Source organism: the organism of the source record quoted next, unplaced genomic scaffold, assembly GCF_019419815.1.
Source record: "Pyrus x bretschneideri cultivar Hongxiangsu unplaced genomic scaffold, Pyrus_bretschneideri_v1 Contig41, whole genome shotgun sequence".
NCBI lineage: Eukaryota > Viridiplantae > Streptophyta > Magnoliopsida > Rosales > Rosaceae > Pyrus > Pyrus x bretschneideri.
Genome location: NW_025999735.1, coordinates 3,400,754 through 3,413,921, shown reverse-complemented (window position 1 = coordinate 3,413,921; position 13,168 = coordinate 3,400,754).

Sequence of the window (13,168 nt, the reverse complement as noted above, 5' to 3'; positions counted from 1 at the left end):
GGTGGTGTTTGTATGTGGAATGGAGTGGGGAATGGTTGTGTAGTGTTTTGGAGGGATGGGGAGTGGTGGAAATGGCAGAGGAGGTGCTGGAAATGGAAGGGGAGATGCTGGAAATGGGTGCTGTTTTGCACGGCAAACAAGGGTTGTGACTGGAATGGAATTGTTTTGCACGGCTAGGGATGTTTTTTTCTTGGTGTGAAGTGTGTATGGTTTTTATAGGGAGAGAATGGATGGGAGAGCATGTGAATGACAGCTAGGAGGGAATGATTAAAGAGGGAATGCATGTGGAAGTGTGGCTGATTGTTTTATGAAGGGGGAAAGCTGGAAATGGGATGGGAGTGCACGGCCAGGTGTGGATGGAGTGCTGGAAATGAATGTGAAAGCATGTGAGTGACAGCTAGGGTGAATGATGATGAATGCATGTGGATTAAAGAGGGAATATGGAAGAGAATGTGCTGCAATGATGAAGTGGGAAGCTGGAAATGCAAAGGGGAATGCACGGCTTTGATGGATTGATTGCTAGAATGGAGGTTTTGCACGGCTCAAAGGATTGTTTAATTGGGCTAGGCCCTTTGTTTTATGTCCTAAAGTGCATACAAGGCCTTCAATTTCGTCCAACACTTTGGCTCCAAGCATAAGCTATCCATCCTTAGCCCAAAAGTGTTCCAAAAGGCTCCAAAATGCACTTCTTTGCTCCTTTAGCCCTTAGAACCTGAAAACATACGAAAATAACTTAAAAGACTTAAAGAACTAAGAAATAACAACGTAAATGCACAAGAACAAGCCAACTAAGTTGCCTAAATATGCTCCTATCAAATTCCCCCACACTTAGCTTTTGCTAGTCCTCGAGCAAAACAGAAAAACAAAACAAAACCTAAACCTTCCAACAATGGTCTCAGGGATTCTTAATGCACATGACATGTTTAAGAACATTACTCACATAGATTTTAGTCATTCTTATGCTTAGGCACATACGTAATCATAATCACTCCTTACTAGTTCTCATTTAATCAATTTAAAACAACGTTTGAATGTAGTAACATGCCTTAGAGAAATCACTTAATTCCTTACAAGATACTCTCTTATTTTCACACAGACTTTCTGATTACACACCCTACACTAAGTATATGTGAGAAGATTGATGTAAATATGAAACTAAACACTCACATATGTTTATAACAAGGAAAGCACTTTTCTGGAATGTATATGAATAAGATCTCATGAAAGGAATGCTACCAATTAGATGCGAGAACCAGGGACACCATATGCTTACATCAATTCCAAACTCCACATTATTGAAAACATAATGATCAAGATTGAAGCATAAGGATTGTAACGGGGTAAGGGTGATTGGCTAATAATGAAAGGTAAGGATAACAAACGTTCTTTAAGCAATAGCAAGCAAAGTAATGAAATTTGACACTTAGAATCACTTATGATTGCAGAAACTCACTTAGACACAGAAGGGGAAAATTCACACAACTCTTAGGGCCATATTCAACGTTTTGGACCCTTTCTTCAACTACCACAAACATGTGAGCTTATTTTCACTTATTTCATCCTCTTTTTCTCTCTTTTCACAACTTTTTCTTTTCTTTTTCTTTTTCCACGAATATTTTTTTTTTTCATGCCTTATTTCTTTTCGTGGCATATCAACACACACGCACAAATTCCCCCACACTTGTTGTTTTGCATATTCGAAAGGATTCCCTCTAAGTCATGCTTACTATGCTTCAAGAACAAGGGTATGGGTGGTCCTAATCTAGGCTAGGTGGGGATGATATGGGTAAACAAAGAACAAAGGCTAACAATGGCTCAATGGGGGTTATGACCTACAATAAATATATAGTGCATGGGTTGGCTGTTTGGTTGATGGCTTCATTACACACTTCATCTTGATATATATTATGCAATCATGCTTTGACTGGAATGGATGCAAGTTCTAGCATTTGGAACTAAATGATGAAACGCCTTCTAATTAGCAACCAAGCAAGAATAATGAGATCATGCAATGAGTTTGAAAACAAGAATCACAGATTAATACTCTCCAAAGAATGTTTAAAGCTCAAGTCTCTCAGGGTTGTAATGTTTGTTTGAGTTCCTTCCTTCAAGCATGTTACAAAAACTAATTTTTCTTTTAGGATTGCATGTGAAGTCATACATTATAACCATAACCAAGCATATACCAAGAGTATATCAAACTTTTCTCCATGTTTATAACTCTTCTTAACAGTCATGCAATTAAAAACCAAATCCTCATCATTGTGTTGGAAGGTACCCTAAGACACAAACACACAAAAACGACTCAAAACACTCTTTTTAGGCTTTTCAAAACATGTTTTTCAAATTTTTATGTGATTTTCGAAGTTATAAAACAAAACACACTAAAACACTCCAAATCAGCTTAAAAACATTTTAAAACAGCAAGGAACAACACTTGAAGTTATGGGTGATAAAATCCAACGAATTTGCATCAACATACTTAGTTACCCTCCCCCCCCACACTTCAATCAAACATTGTCCTCAATGTTTTAAGCCTAAAATCACACCAAACAAAAGTAAACACATAAACAGCAACTAAATATACTAAACATGGCAGAATGTAACTAACAAAGAGAAGAGTTTAGGGACGCAAATCTGGTTATGGAGTGTAAATTCCATCTTCTCCTTGGTGATTGCATTGAGGCTTGATCTTGAGTTTGACTGGAAGATTTTCTGGTTTCCCCCAATCGTTGATTTTCCACAGGCTAATCTTGAACTGGGCTGGAGGATTCTGACACATGGCAGGCAAGCACGAGGTGGAGGTGATGACCTGTTTCTTTGTTCAATCTTTCCAATTCGTATTGAAGAGGGTTAGAGGATAACTCAGCATATGCAGTTGTTGCGTTTGCTGACTATCCACAAGATTGATGTTTCATTGTCACTCGTCTTAGCTGTTCTCCAAGCAGATGTGGTCCCTTCTCTGGAAGTGTATTAACCGTTGAAGATGACTACTCGAGAGCAACGCTAGGTAAGCAACCAGGGAATAGATTCCAGGTAGTCGGTTCTAGATCAGAAGACTGACTCCAAGTGTCGACTGATTGCTCTCTTTCACTTTGCCATGCGAGTAAGAACAAGGACAAAGGAAAAGACAGGGACAGAGTATGATATGAGATACCTTTGCTTTCGCCCTTGATGATATGAGATACTTTTGCTTTTGAAGAAGCAGCGAATGAATTAGCACATATATTTGTTGCGCTTGTCTCCACATGCTTCGATCTACCTTTTCCTCCTGCCTCATCTGTACTCCAGGCATCTGGTATTTTCTTTGGGGGTACATCAATGGTTGAATAGGTGTTCTCAAGGGAAGAAGAAAACTGAGCATGTTGAGAGGTTTGGTTGCAGCTACATTCTCGGCCGAGAAGAAAAGTCATGCGTTTTTGGGTGTATGCCTTGCCATGAATGTTGACGTATATAGGAATTGTAATGGCAAGTAGTAGTGCGGATGCGGCTTTGTCAGAGATCTTTTGACAAAGTTGCACGCGTTATCTGAAAAACCGAGATTGCGGCTTTTTCACCCACGCTTGTCGGCAAAAGTGTGTAGTTGGGATAATGACCTCCACGCGTTTTCAACTTTGTCAGAGAACTTTTGACAAAGTTGCACACGTTATCTGAAAAGCCGAGATTGTGTCTGAAGAGTGTTGACGAACTTTAAGCAGGAAAATCCGGCTTTTAAGAATTGAAGAGTGGTGTCTCTTCAATTTTTGAATCGGTGGTTGTGTCGCCTCTCCTTTTATAGAGGTGATCGATCACCTCTAACATGCACACTTTGAAGATTGCCCATTCGTGAAAGTCGTCTCCGGCCCTTTGAGATTTTACTCCATCCAACCCTTCTCTTTTAACATCTTTGAAAATGGCTAACCCATCTAACATTTGCTTAGATTTGAGTCTCAGCAGTGATCCGGTTGCGCCGCGTCAGGGTAATGTATGGTGCCCGTCTTTCTTATCTTCTAATGGCCCTCTTACAGGTGAAGACTCCGTGATGACGGATGCAACAACAGCTACGATAGTAGCTAGGAACCTCCTCACTCCTAAAGATAGTAGGCTGCTTTCAGGACGGTCCGATGAGTTGGCCGTTCAAGAGTCCCTAGCTCTCAGTGTTCAGTGTGCGGGCTCTGTGTCCAACATAGGCCAACGCCTACTTGCTCGATCCCGTCAAGTTGAATCATTGATGGCGGAGGTGGAAAATCTTAAGCAAGAGATCAAACAGATTAAGCGCGAGAATAGAGGTTTGCACGTGCTTGCAAATAATTATTCGACGAGCATGAAGAGGAAGCTTGATCAGCTGCAAGAATTTGAAGATCGAATTCAAAGTGACTGTCAAAGGCTTGCGGCTTTCTTCCAGAGGCACATTTTTCCTGCGTCATCTAGCGTTCCACCAAGTATTGAGGCCTCGAATGATCTGTCTTCGATGCCTCCCGCTCCTGGAGTTTTGCCAAGTAGTGGGGCTTCACATGAACAACCTTTATGAAAGCTCCATCTTTCTTTCTTCTCTTTGTTATTTATTTTTTTTTTTTTTTTTCATGCACTTGTAATTTCTCGGAGATCAATGAACATGTTTTATTTTATTCAGTGTATTGGGTTGCCTCCCAAGTAGCGCTTTCTTTTACGTCTTGCAGCCGGACAAAGAACCCAATCACTCCAGATTGGAGCCCACGGCACCCAAGGGGGTGTCATCCACGGTGTGCTCCACAAAGTTCTCATAATAGGGCTTCAAACGATGCCCGTTCACCTTAAATTCATGTCCCGTTTTCAAGCTTTGGATTTGGACTGCACCATGAACAAAAACATTAGTAATAACAAACGGTCCAATCCACTTGGAACATAACTTACCGGGAAACAAACGTAAACGGGAATTGAACAATAGCACTTTCTGCCCAATGGAGAAGGATTTCCCACGGATCATGTTGTCATGGAAAGCTTTGGTCTTTTGCTTGTAAATGCTTGCATTCTCGTACGCCTCGTGCCGTATTTCATCAAGCTCATTCAATTGGAATTTCCTATGACTTCCCGCTTCCTCTAAGTGCATGTTGAACTTCTTGACGGCCCAAAGAGCTTTATGCTCCAACTCCACGGGAAGATGGCACGCCTTGCCATAGACAAGTCGAAAATGGGACATCCTAATGGGGGTTTTGTATGCCGTACGATATGCCCAAAGTGCATCATCTAACCGTAAACTCCAATCCTTTCTTGTTGGCCCAACGGTCTTTTCTAGGATTTGCTTGATCTCTCGGTTGGAAACCTCGGCTTGGCCATTTGTTTGAGGATGGTAAGGTGTAGAAACCCTATGGTTGACACTGTATTTCCTCAATAATGCCTCAATGGTCCGGTTGCAAAAATGGGACCCTCCATCACTAATGATCACTCGTGGCATGCCAAACCTTGCAAAAATGTTAGTTCTAATAAAATCTGCAACCACTTTAGAATCATAAGTCCGGGTGGCTTTTGCTTCCACCCACTTCGACACATAATCAACCGCAAGCAAAATATACATAAAACCATAAGATGATGGAAAGAGACCCATAAAGTCAATACCCCAAACATCAAAAATTTCAACATTTAGGATAGAAACCTGCGGCATTTGGTCCCTTGCACTAATACCACCCATTCTTTGGCATTTATCACATGTTAAGCAAAACGTTCTAGCATCCTTAAAAATACTAGGCCAATAAAATCCACATTGTAACACTTTAAGGGCCGTGCGTTGTGTGCCAAAGTGCCCTCCACATGCATATGTATGACAAAAACTCAAAATTGAATGACATTCAGAATCATGCACACAACGACGTATAATCTGATCGGGACAAAATTTCCATAAGTATGGATCATCCCATACATAAAACCGTGCATCATGCCTAAGTTTGTTACATTGGTGCCTATTGAGCTCACTTGGAATACGTTTTGACACCAAAAAATTGACTATATCGGCATACCAAGGTGTACTAACCTTTATGGACAGCAATTGTTCATCGGGGAATGTCTCTACAATGGGTAGGGACTCCTCATTATGCACCATTCGGCTTAGGTGGTCAGCCACCACGTTTTCACTTCCCTTCTTGTCACGAATCTCGATGTCGAACTCTTGAAGTAACAACATCCACCGAATTAGCCGGGGCTTGGCCTTCTTTTTGGTGAGCAAGTACTTTAGAGCTGCATGATCAGTGAAAACAATTACTTTAGTACCAATTAGATATGATCGAAATTTATCTAAAGCAAAGACAACGACAAGAAGTTCTTTTTCCGTAGTGGAGTAGTTCAACTGGGCATCGTTCAACGTCCGTGAGGCATAGTAGATGACATGCGGCCTCTTGTCCTTTCTTTGTCCCAAAACAGCCCCTAAAGCATAATCGGACGCATCACACATAAGCTCGAACGGGAGGCTCCAATCCGGGGGAACAATAATGGGTGCCGTGGTCAACAACTCCTTGAGTTGGTTGAATGATGCCATGCACTCCTTAGTGAATTCAAACGCCACGTCTTTTTGTAGGAGGCGGCAAAGAGGTTGTGCAACTTTTGAGAAATCTTTGATAAATCGCCTATAGAATCCTGCATGGCCAAGAAAAGAACGGACCTCTCTAACCGAAGTAGGAGAGGGTAAGTGACGTACAAGAACTATTTTAGACTTATCAACTTCAATCCCTTTTTCAGAGATGATATGACCCAAAACTATACCTTGTTTAACCATAAAATGACATTTTTCCCAATTCAAAACAAGGTTAGTTTCCATGCATCTTTTCAAGATTAAAGTGAGATTATGCAAACAAGCATCAAATGAGTCTCTAAACACACTAAAATCGTCCATAAATACTTCAATTATCTTTTCAACATAATCAGAGAAGATACTTACCATGCATCGTTGGAAAGTGGCCGGTGCATTGCATAAACCAAATGGCATACGACGATATGCAAAAGTACCAAATGGACAAGTAAAGGTGGTCTTTTCTTGATCATCCGGCGCTATGACAATTTGATTATAACCCGAATAACCATCAAGAAAGCAATAAAAAGAATGACCGGCTAACCTTTCAAGCATTTGATCAATGAATGGCAAAGGGAAGTGATCTTTCCTTGTTGCGGCATTTAGCTTCCTATAGTCAATGCACACCCTCCAACCGGTTTGAATGCGTGTAGGCACAAGTTCATCTTCTTCATTCTTCACCACCGTGACTCCGGACTTCTTGGGAACCACTTGGACCGGTGAAACCCAACAACTATCCGAGATGGGATAGATGACGCCACAATCTAGCAACTTGATGATTTCCTTCTTCACTACTTCCATCATTGGTGGGTTGAGTCGACGTTGGGCTTCCCTTGATGGTTTGGCGTCTTCTTCCATGAGAATTCGATGCATGCACGTGGTAGGACTTATACCCTTGATATCGGCCAAAGTCCACCCAATGGCTGTTTTGTGCTCTTTGAGAACCCTCACCAACTTCTCCTCCTCTTGTGCCGTGAGTGATGAAGCTATAATGACGGGCAATGTGTCTTGCTCTCCCAAGAACACATACTTCAAGTGATTTGGCAATGGTTTGAACTCAAGGTTAGGTGGTTGTTCTATAGAAGGAAGCAACTTATTAGTCGAAATTGGAATGGAAATTGGACTAGGGGACTTACCTTGGAGCCGTGGCAATGACTCTAGGGCTGCCACGGTCTCAATTACATCTTCATCAAAGGCCACGGCATAGTTGTTCAATTGTATGCCGTGGGGTGCTATGGTGCCCTCCATATGACCCTTCGTTTCTATGCCATTTGTGATGACCGTTTCAAGTGCATCTCCATGTAATTGATCAAGGTGTACCTGCGCCAAAGAATCAAGAATATCAATAGAGAAACATGAGTGATCATCATTAGGAAATTTTATAGTTTCAGAAATATTGAAATCAATCACTTCCCCATCGAATTCCATCGTTAAAGTGCCTTTAAACACATCTATCTTTGTTCGGGTTGTCTTCATGAAGGGCCTCCCAAGAAGAATCAGCAAAGATGGAGCATGGCTAGGTTCTTCCATTTCAAGAACGTAGAAATCCGCCGGAAATATCAAATTATTCACCTGCACTAAGACATCTTCCAATACGCCCTTTGGGTAGGCATTAGATCTATCGGCCAACTGAATAATCACACCATCATTTTTCAATTCACCAAGGTTCATTGAAGCATAAATAGAATATGGCATGACGTTAATTGAAGCTCCTAAGTCTAACATAGCATGTTCAAACTTAGTTTGACCAATAATACAAGGAATTGTAAAGCTACCTGGATCTTTGCACTTTGGTGGTAACTTCCTTTTTAAAACAGCGAAAACGTTTTCACTTACCCTTACTACCTCTTTATGTGACGCCCTCTTCCTCGTAGTACACAATTCCTTCAAGAACTTAGCGTAGTTGGGCACTTGCTTTATGGCATCTAGGAGCGGGATATTGACTTGAACTTTCCTAAACGTCTCAAGAATGTCCTTCTCATGCTCCTCTTTCTTTGTTTGCAAAAATCTGTGAGGAAAAGGAACATTGGGTGGAACGGGGTTAGAATTAATCAAATTTGAACCCAACTTACCTTTGGTGGCCGAATGGGATGCATTGGATGAATTTGGGTCCTTGTGTCCTTGCCGTGGGCTTTCCTTCAGCCTTCTCTTCATGTTGCAATGTTTCTTCTTCGTTAGGACTTATTTTGGGTGGTGTGGATGTGGTGCCAACCTCTTTTCCACTCCTCAAAGTGATTGCTTTGGCAGATTCGAACCCTCCCTTTGGATTGACAATGGTTGAGCTTGGAAGCTTGCCTTGGTCTCGGAATTATCCCAAAAATTCGGCCATTTGTCACATTTGCTTCTTTAGCTCATTATCCTCCTTTGCTTGGTTCTGCATTCCCTGTGCCATTGTGGTTAATAATTGATATGTTTTATCATCATTCATAGACGTACCTGAGTTGGTTTGGGATGATTCTGTTTGAGGAGGTGGTTGTGGTGCCATTGGCCTTGGAAAAAAACCCGGGGGTTGTCGGAATCCACTTTGTTGGGCAGGTTGTTGTGCATTTCTCCATCTGAAATTTGGGTGGTCACGCCATCCTTGATTGTAAGTATTGGAGAAAGGATCACCCCTTGGTTGGTTTTGATTCCTATAACCCACGGCATTGGCAGATTCCCACCCTCCATTCTCAATTATTTGAGGGCATTGATCAGATTGGTGTCCTTGAATGGAGCATACACCACAGATTGTAGCTCCTTGCGCTTTGGGGCCTTCAACAAACTGCGACAACATAGACGTAAGGTTAGCCATTTGGGATTGTAACTCAGAAATAGAACTTACCTCATTTACATGATGTGGCCGTGAGGTGTCTCTCTGCCCAACACCTTCATATTGTTGTGCATTGAGTGCTCGATTAGCAATGAGAGTTTTGGCATCCCTGGGTGTCTTGTCTACTAGAGCTCCTCCCGCGGATGCATCCAACATTTGCCGTTCAAGTGGTAAAAGACCTTCGTAAAAATATTGAAGAAGTAGCTCCTCCTTCATTTGGTGCTGTGGACATGAAGCAACAAGAGTTTTAAAACGTTCATAATAAGTTGGAAAAGATTCACCTTGGCTTTGTTGAATTCCACTAATCTTCTTGCGAAAAAGAATGACTCGTGATGTCGGAAAGAACTTCTCCAAGAAGGCTCGCTTCATACTCTCCCATGATGTGACAGTTCCAGGAGCCAACTCATACAACCAATCCTTGGCCTTCTCCATCAAAGAAAAAGGAAAAGCCTTCATCTTCAATATGTTGTTGTCCACATTCACCGGTGTCATACTTGAGCATACTACTTCGAACTCCTTTAAATGCTTATTGGGATCCTCCATTGATAACCCATGGAACTTGGGTATATGATGTAGCAAACTGGACTTCAACTCAAACTCATCGGTCTTCTCAGGGGCTGCATTGGGGTATTGGATGCAAAGAGGGGCTGCATTAGCCAAACCCGAGGCAGAAAGCTCCTTGATGGTTCGATTGTCCGCTGCCATGGTTGGTACTTCCTCTTCAAACTTTGCCGTGGCCTCCTCTTCAACCTCAAATTCTTGCTTTTCTACTTCAGGTTCGGGACTAGGAGGATTAGACTCTTGCAATTTCCTGTTCCTTCTCAAAGTCTTCTCGAAATCGCCGTCAAAGTCGGAGATATGCTCACGAACAGGTTGTGAGCTACGGGTCATAAACTAGTACCTACACATAAGAGCAAACAAGATAAGTAACCAACTTAATAGACTCGGCACAAGTAAGAAAATAAGTTGCCACACACAGCACAAAAACAAAACACATACACAGGGTGCAAAATTTAAAACAAAACAGAAACCAAACAATTTAAACAAGACTCAAGACAAGGGATTAGCAACTTTGCTAATCCCCAGCAACGGTGCCAAAAATTTGATGCGTTACGAATGTGACACACAAATTAAACCCTATTTGTGACAATTGTAGTAATAATGTAAGTAGGGATCGTTCTAACCGGGGATTAACTAGGGGTGCTAAACACTTTAAACTGACTCAAATAAATAAAACTAACCTTTAAAACACTTAACTCACTTAACAAAAACTCAAAATAAGTCCACAAGACTCCAAATACTTAAAAACACAAAATAAGATAGATTGTAATGACTAAGACTAAACAAAATGTGGGGGGATTGAGGTTTTGACGAAATTAAACTAAAATGCACAGATTGTAATTAAGGGCAGAATGTAAATATGAATGTGATGAAAGTATGGATGAATGCTAGCTAGAAGGTTCTTCTCCACACATGTTACAGTTGTATACAAGATGATTTTCGGTTGGTCTTTCGATGAATTATAAAACTCAACACCCCGGGTTAATTAGGTCCGCTTAAATTAACCGTCAAGTTCTCTTTAAGTTAATGAATTGGATGGGTTAGCGCAACGCAATTCACAACATTCTCCAAAAGTCCTTTACGTGAAAAGCACAATAAAGATACAATCAAAGATCATTAAGCATCATGAAAACTGTAAGTGTTGACGAGGCATTCGTTACTATGATGAGCATGAAACTAGTGCCAAGAATTCATTTAACGCGATTGTTTATAAGCAACCTCCACTACTTGTGAATATAAGTTCATAACTATTAGGTGAAACTCACTTATATTCTAGCGTCATATTCATGTATGAAAATTAAGCGTGCACTCTCAATAAACATACATAAATAAGTTATCAATCAAACAGTTAAACAGATTGAATCCACAACTCATGAAATTCCAACCAAAGGTAATCAATTCATATTGCAAGCATAAACATGGTTTCGAATCACCCCCTAGCTAATGGGGGGTTTAGTTCCTCATACGTACAAGACAAAGATAAGTAAATTTAACCATTGAAATCAAGGAGAGAAAACACCTAAAAATTCCAACAACTCAAACTTGAATTGTATGAACGTTTAGGCCCTCTTCTCCTCCTTTTTGTTGTGGCACAAGGTCTAAGGATAGGTTTTGGGGTGGTGTTTGTATGTGGAATGGAGTGGGGAATGGTTGGGTAGTGTTTTGGAGGGATGGGGAGTGGTGGAAATGGAAGAGGAGGTGCTGGAAATGGAAGGGGAGATGCTGGAAATGGGTGCTGTTTTGCACGGCAAACAAGGGTTGTGACTGGAATAGAATTGTTTTGCACGGCTAGGGATGTTTTTTTCTTGGTGTGAAGTATGTATGGTTTTTATAGGGAGAGAATGGATGGGAGAGCATGTGAATGACAGCTAGGAGGGAATGATTAAAGAGGGAATGCATGTGGAAGTGTGGCTGATTGTTTTATGAAGGGGGAAAGCTAGAAATGGGATGGGAGTGCACGGCAAGGTGTGGATGGAGTGCTGGAAATGAATGTGAAAGCATGTGAGTGACAGCTAGGGTGAATGATGATGAATGCATGTGGATTAAAGAGGGAATATGGAAGAGAATGTGCTGCAATGATGAAGTGGGAAGCTGGAAATGCAAAGGGGAATGCACGGCTTTGATGGATTGATTGCTGGAATGGAGGTTTTGCACGGCTTTGATGGATTGATTGCTGGAATGGAGGTTTTGCACGGCTCAAAGGATTGTTTGATTGGGCTAGGCCCTTTGTTTTATGTCCTAAAGTGCATACAAGGCCTTCAATTTCGTCCAACACTTTGGCTCCAAGCATAAGCTATCCATCCTTAGCCCAAAAGTGCTCCAAAAGGCTCCAAAATGCACTTCTTTGCTCCTTTAGCCCTTAGAACCTGAAAACATACGAAAATAACTTAAAAGACTTAAAGAACTAAGAAATAACAACGTAAATGCACAAGAACAAGCCAACTAAGTTGCCTAAATATGCTCCTATCACAAACCCAGCCCAATCTCGGCCCAAACAGGTGCCCCAACAACACCCACGTGAGCTGAAGCCTTCAGCGCCTGACAAGGGGGCCCACTGTTAGGGTAGTTGTCGGCCACATGCAAGAGCCTAACAGCTCTAATTTGCATCGGACGACCGATATATTTGGACTGTTGGTTGATCCAATAGTCCAAATTCAAATCACAAAACTCACTTTTCTCCTACAATTCTTCCAATTCTTCTTTCTCCCATTTCTTCCAATTTCCAAAATTTTCAAGATGGCAAGAGAGCATATTAAAGGTCGTAATTGGACTTGTGAGGAAGATGTTGTTTTATGCTTGGCATGAGTTTCTATTAGTGAAGATGGTGCAGTTGGCACGAATCAAAATAAAAAGGTTTTGTCGGATAAAATCATTGATAATTTCATGAAAACTGCAATGGCGACAACATGGATGGTGGTGGTGTTTACGATCGGTAGAAGGTTATCAACAAAACATGCATTTTATGGAAGGGAAGCTTGGAGAGAGCTGTGGTTAGCATGGCTAGTGGAAGCAGTGCTGTAGAAATTGTGAGTTTTTTTGTTGATATTTTATTTGTCATGTACATAATATTAGCTTGCAACTAATTGTTCTTATGTATTTTTTTGCTGTGAACACGAAAGTTCCTTGAAACAAGAAACAAGAATAACGTGTACAAAATAATATTTTGTATTTAATGATTTTGGGGTTACGATCTCTCTCAAATTTGGTCCTCTGATTCGATCTCCGTAAGATGTAGATTTGTTGATCCAAGGGCCGTTGAGGCTTGATCTTGGATGAACGGT